Raw genomic sequence first — 6311 nt, 5'->3', positions numbered from 1 at the left:
GTGGCTTCAACTGAGGAACCCCCTCACTTAAGCACATACTTCTTCTCTCCTCAGCATAGCAAGCAGGCTCAAATTTCTCATGTTGCATGCACGGAAAGAGAGATAAGAGCGCGTTTGTTTATTTAAAAAACAGGGCAAACTTATCTTATGATTTCAAACTCTTTTACATCAATAAAACTTTTTGAAACCATTCTTTCTGCCTTTTCTTCAGATGAAAGAGTAAATAGCAGAATACAATAGCCTCAACATAGTGAAATTCATTAAAGACTGTGAGTCAAGATCATATCTGACACCACAGGTAAGAGGTCTTTGATACTGCCTGTATAATTCCCTGCTGTGTGATTACAGATGTGACCTGAGTACATGACTTAAAAGGATCAAGCTACAGTTTTTGGCTAGGTTCTTAACAGAGTTTTTGTTGATGTGTGCACTGGCTTGTTATAATAAAGCTATTTGCTGCAAGACTGAACAGCTCATAAGTGCAACTGGTGAGTCTTTTGGCTTGTCCTGGTTCAAACTTTGAACATTAGTGAAGAGAAGTTTGGTACACTTTTTAAATGATGCACATTTAAATATGTCTGCTTACAATTTGAAATTGTGTAATTGTCCCAGACAATTTGACATTTTTTTTTTAAACCAAGATGTATTTTAAAAAATGTCTTTTTCAGGTTTTGACGTCTCCTTAAGTATCCAGTTGTTGCATGTAGTGATGGGCTAAACTGCTAGGAAGTATGTCCTGTCAGTTCTCACATCTGCAGAGGATGGGATTATCTCGCCTCAAAAGCTATAAAAAATTTCAGTTCAGAAATTCCATCTCACTAGAAAATGAATGAATATCCACCCCCTGAAAAACTCTGGTGTAAAGTGAGCCCCTTCTGCACCAGCCAGGCAGGGTTTGCTCAGCACGGTGGTGTCCCCCAGGACAAGCTTCCTTTGGGCTTGCAGTCATGCATGTCTTCAAAGAACTTAGCATTCTTGAATTCAAGGTAGATTACTTTTTCAGATTGTTCAATGTGACATTTAATTCAGTCTGGAAAAAGCCATTTTCCAAAGTTGTGGGCAACTGAGACATGCAATGCAAATACAGGTGCATGCACCACTAATTTTCCTATTTACAGCCATGCACACTGTAATGCTGTTAAGGCTGAGTAGGTTTCTAATCACTCTGCCCAGACTCTCTTTGGCTTTCTATTCTGTCTGCACTAATAAAGTTATTGTAAATTTCAGTCTAACAACACTTGAGGCGCGCCCCAATCCATCCTATGAGATGAGGTTTAATGAGACTTTGAGCAACGTGGTCCTGTAAATGTCACTTCTGTCTATGGCAGGGGGTTTTGGATACGTGATCTTTAAGGTCCCTTCCAAACCAGAACACTGTCGTTCTAGAATTCCATGAGGCTTGTTTGTGGCCTGGAAATTCTGCAGCTGGTTCAACATATGTGATGTAGTGCTCTCAGTTTGGATCTAACCTTGGCTACCTTTGGCTTGGGAAAGGCAGAAAATGGGACAACTTTCTTTGTCCCTCATTCATATTTCTGTTCTTTCACAATATCCCAGCTCTTTATGCAAGCATCTGTTTTTCTGACCTACACCCTACAGTCCTCAAGAGTCTTTGTGCTTTTTCACTCAGACCTAGGCTGGCTAATTTAAAATTCTGTTTGGACAAACTGCCAAGAGAAAAGACACCTCACATTATCATTCACTGTCACTCTGTAAAGAACCTCAGCTGGAAAGAGGTTTTAAATGAAGTATATTTACTTATTTCAGTTTTTTTTTTTAACTTGGCTTGTCCTCTGACCAGTGCAGGAAGGACGGTTCAAGAAAGAAACAGACGTTGTGAATAAAAACTAGGCACTTCCAGGTGAAACTGAAATGGACCTACATTTGGTCATTTGCAGACTTAGAAAAGAAAGACTGCAAAAAATAGTGCAAATAGTGAAAGAGGAAGAGAAGGTAGAATCAATTTTTTTTTTAAAGAATCTACCAACTACAGTGACTGGGTGCTGAATTTTTAGAAAGTCTCTGTTCTTCATAGCATGTCTAATGTTTTGTGATGTCTTTTCCCAATTCCTTTGTCATATATGGACGCTTATGAAGTTAATACAACTCAAAACACCTATTCAAGATTCTTTCCCAGACATTAGAGGTCCTTACTTAATAATTTTCTTCTTCTCTTTGTACTATCTACTGTAATCCTGAGTTCTTGAAAAGGAAAGTATGATTCCTTGCTTCCAGTGACCAAACTTTATTGCATTACTTGCATAATTTCTTATAAAATTCTTGCTGATCTGCATCTGCTTGTACACATAAAGATACAGATCTGTGTCAGGATGGGGAAATATTTCTTTGGTCTCAACAGACCATGTCTTATCACAAATGTGCAGTTGAGTAGAATGTTGAAACAAAGGTGTGTGAGATGATGCTGCTGGCCATAGCTGGCATCTGGATTTCAAGCTCTCCTTTCCAAGCCAGTCTTTGTTCTGCTCTCCTCTCCTTTTCTCTTTGGCTTTGTCTCTCAAACCTCTCATGTTGCCCTTTCTGTTCCACCTTCCTTAGGTCTGCATCTGCCCAGATAACAGAAGGTACTGCTTGCGCCACGGCTGGGCTTTGATAGTAAAGTAGAAAGATGACAGGAGTACCCACCTGCACAGTGGAGATATTCTGGAGGACTACCCATTTTTCCAGTTTCTGTGTTTCATTCATTACAAGCAAGACTCAGATCTGGTGCTGTTAGAATTAAAATAACACATCTTCCTAGAATTCCCTAAGCTATCCTCAGCAGGTGCAAACTAGTGTGGTTTCTCTTTTCTTCTCCTATCTCAGAAGCCTCCTTCAATTTTCTTTAATTTACCTCTCATCTTAATAATATCTTCGCTGAATGCCAAGAAATGAAAATTCTTCAGAAGTAACCTTTTTAGAGGACTATAGCAGCTTAAAGCACTATCTTGTGCTTAAAGACTTCTGCATGCCTTTGGAACAGTTAGGGATTGCAAAGGTTTTGGGAATGTGTTGTCACACTTAAAGCACAGATGTAGGTAAAAATGTACACTCCAGAGGCAAGGGAGGATCAGCATTCCTGGTTTTAGCCTGCATGCTCGGCACAGAATGATTTCAATATTCTAAAAAGTATGGGTTTTCTGGAACTACTGTTTAAGGTCAGGAGCAGTATCTGTTATGCCTTAGACCTACCATATTATGCTTCTAAGCATAATGTACTCTGCTTTTGCAGAACCTACACCCTTCTGTAGAATACAAAAATAAAATCTGTGACATTGTTTGGAAAGCTCTCTTTGCAGATCTTTCATAGTCAGTTTCAGAGCAAGCTAAATAAGGAAAGCCAGTGAAACTTTAGAAACATGAACTGTGACAGAAATCCATTTGTAACAGCTGTGGTCTAAATCCATATGTGGTTTAAAGCAAAAAAAAAAGTCCCTGCCCCACAAAAAGGCTCAATTTTCAAAGACTGGATAAAAATCTCCAGAGTCTCATTAAATTCACTTGATTGACCTCAATTAAAACAACTAAGGAACCTTTCCTGAGTGCAAATTACCTTAATAGCAATAATGTAATATTCCTAAAAATCTTTCAGTTTTAAGCAAATTGCAACTGAAACAATTCCCCCTTTGCATTAATGAGGACACACGGTCTGTGAGATTTGGTGGAATGCTTGGACATGTAACAACAGACTTTAAAGAAAGAGAGGGAAAACGTGGGCATTTTTAACATGCATTTTGAAGCCCAGTTGTGAGCACTGTTGCAAGAAGTGGGCAGACTGCCAGCATGAACCAATCCTTCATGTGTTTTGGGATTATTTTAAACCATTTTTAGCCTACATTTTGAACACATAGTGTTTACCCTTTCCCTCCTATGCATCTTGATGTGTGAAAAAATGCTTTTTCTATCCCTTATTAGGCACATTAAAGAACAGGCCAACTCTTTTCTAGTGGGAATATAATTATTTCCTCTACCACAGGGATATTGCCATTCCTCCTATGTCTTCATTAAGTGCTACTCTACAATGATGCCAAATTAAATATTTTCATGGTGCTCAACTTGTCTAGGAACTCTGTGCTCCATGTAAGACATTGATGTATTAGAATATTTTCTTTAAAAGTCGTATGAAGAATGGACTGCTGCTATCAGGTATTGTTGCTCACACAATAAAATTTATGTCATGTAGTAAATACCTGGAAAATAATTGTATTTTTTTCCTCACAATGTAGCAGATCTTCTTGTACAGCCTTCAGATTAGGATAAGAACAATTCTTTTTTGTTCCTTTGAGAACCTCATCCTCCTTACAGGAGTGTTGGCTGAATGTGCAGATATCAAAAAATGTGAGTTTAGGCCTTTATTATCAATGTAAGTCAAAATGAAAAAGCAGAGATGGGGCTGTGTGTGACGTGTCTCTTGTGTGTGTGTGTACTCTTGCCTACCTTGTGCCTCAAGTAAGGTCTTTTTTAATTTTTCAAATAAAAGCCTGTAAAGAAAGTGGCTGATTTTGACTGTATCTTGTTAACAAAAGCTTGCAGAAAACTTTTAACTTATTACCTTCATATCAACAATCTGGACCGCATGATTTTACTAATAATTGATAAAAAATATATACTGTGCCTAAATTTCGTCTATGGGAAACATAACTACACTATTTTCTGTGCAGGCAAACATTGAAATGGAAAGACTGAGTGTTGTACAAAAGGCTTGTCTTCTCTTCAGTGCTCTGGCATTTATCAAGAAAAGCTTGGGTAATTTTGTTCTATCCTTTAGGTAATGTGACCTTGATAGATTGCAAAAATTAATTGTAGCGAAGGAGTACAATAAAAAATGGAATGCTAAGCTCATTGCTGCAGTAATAAAACCGGTTTGAAGACAGTTTCTGCAATGATATTATTGATTAATGTGTCACAGGCTTTATAATAAGCTGCCACTGTTTTAATCAGCCTGTAAGGACAGTTATGCTGATGCTCCCAATCAGACCATGGTACAGTACAGACAGGCCATTCATCACAGTGAATTAGAAGCTACGTTTCAGCAAGCAAAGCCAGAAACATACAGGCTAACCCACAGCCATCTACACAACCCAGAGGAGACAAATACTTATAGCAAGTTTTTCTGAAGCCTGATAAAATGTGTGGTCTAAAATCCAGGACAGTACATTAATAAGAACAATGTACCTCGAGGCAAATTTTGTGCATGGTGGTTTTTTCCCTAGGGAAATATAGGCCAGATTGTATCATATTACACATTGTGTAGCTTTGAGTTAATTTCAATTTTTAACAGTCATCTGTTTTCTTCATCTGTACATAAGCCATGCCACAGGAACATCTGCTGGTTATTTTCTTTCTTCCCACTGACTTCAGTTTTGCATTTTTATATTGTGGTTTTGTCTCCATATGAGGGTCAAAGTCAGCTTGCTGATTCAAAGAGGGACAAGGGCAGACAATGTTGCAGCACTACAGTTGTGCTGGGTTTGACTCCTGCAAAACAACCTGGAAGTCAGTAGCTCTTCCCCTCTTGCCCTTGTCCCAGTGCCCTATTGCTGGGCTGAAAACGTTTTTGTTCTGTGTACTTAAAAAACTCTTTAGGTCCCTGTGCTGAGATGGATTAGGGTAGTCTGTCCCTGTATTGGGACTTTGCAATTCACTTTCTGTGCTCCGAAAATTAGGGCTGTCAGGTTTACTCCTCAGGGTGCACCCATGACCCACTGTATGATAGCAAATTTTACTTAGAATCTCATCAGCTAGTTAAATCTGATGTGAATCATAACAGAAAGCTGGAGAGACATCTTGAATCCTATGAGATATTTAATAATTGGTAGGATTTTGCCTATACTATTTGTCTTCCTTGCTGTTCCGAATGGGAAAAAATAAATTTATAATTTGAATACTACTGCAGTAGTGTGTTTGTGTGCATTTCAAAGGAAATAAAGTAGCAAAAACGGGGACAAAAAAAAAAAAAAGGAACAAAAGGGAAAAAAGAGAACAACAAAGAGCAAACATCAGTAACAGCAGCTTAGTTTCTGGTCCCAACTGACTTAACTGGGAGAAAGGGAAAAGAAGATCTGGAGCTGACTGACAGAGAAACATTGCTGAGTGTAAACACTTCAAGGCATCTGTGAGTGCTTTTATCATACGAAGCCTGAAAGTATTTGTAATTTGTGACTCTGCAGTCAGGAGCAGTCTTGCAAGCAAGGAGTGTTTATTGTGGATTTTCAGTACAGAGAAAACTACAGCCAAGCTGACCAGAAAGACTGGAATTTCATCTATCTCCCCTCCCCCTCTCTGCTTTCTCTCTGTCGCTCACTCGTTGGATT

This window comes from Zonotrichia leucophrys, chromosome Z, assembly GCF_028769735.1.
Source record: "Zonotrichia leucophrys gambelii isolate GWCS_2022_RI chromosome Z, RI_Zleu_2.0, whole genome shotgun sequence".
Taxonomy (NCBI): domain Eukaryota; kingdom Metazoa; phylum Chordata; class Aves; order Passeriformes; family Passerellidae; genus Zonotrichia; species Zonotrichia leucophrys.
The sequence above is the reverse complement of the archived record's forward strand: the minus strand, read 5'-3'. Positions refer to the sequence as shown.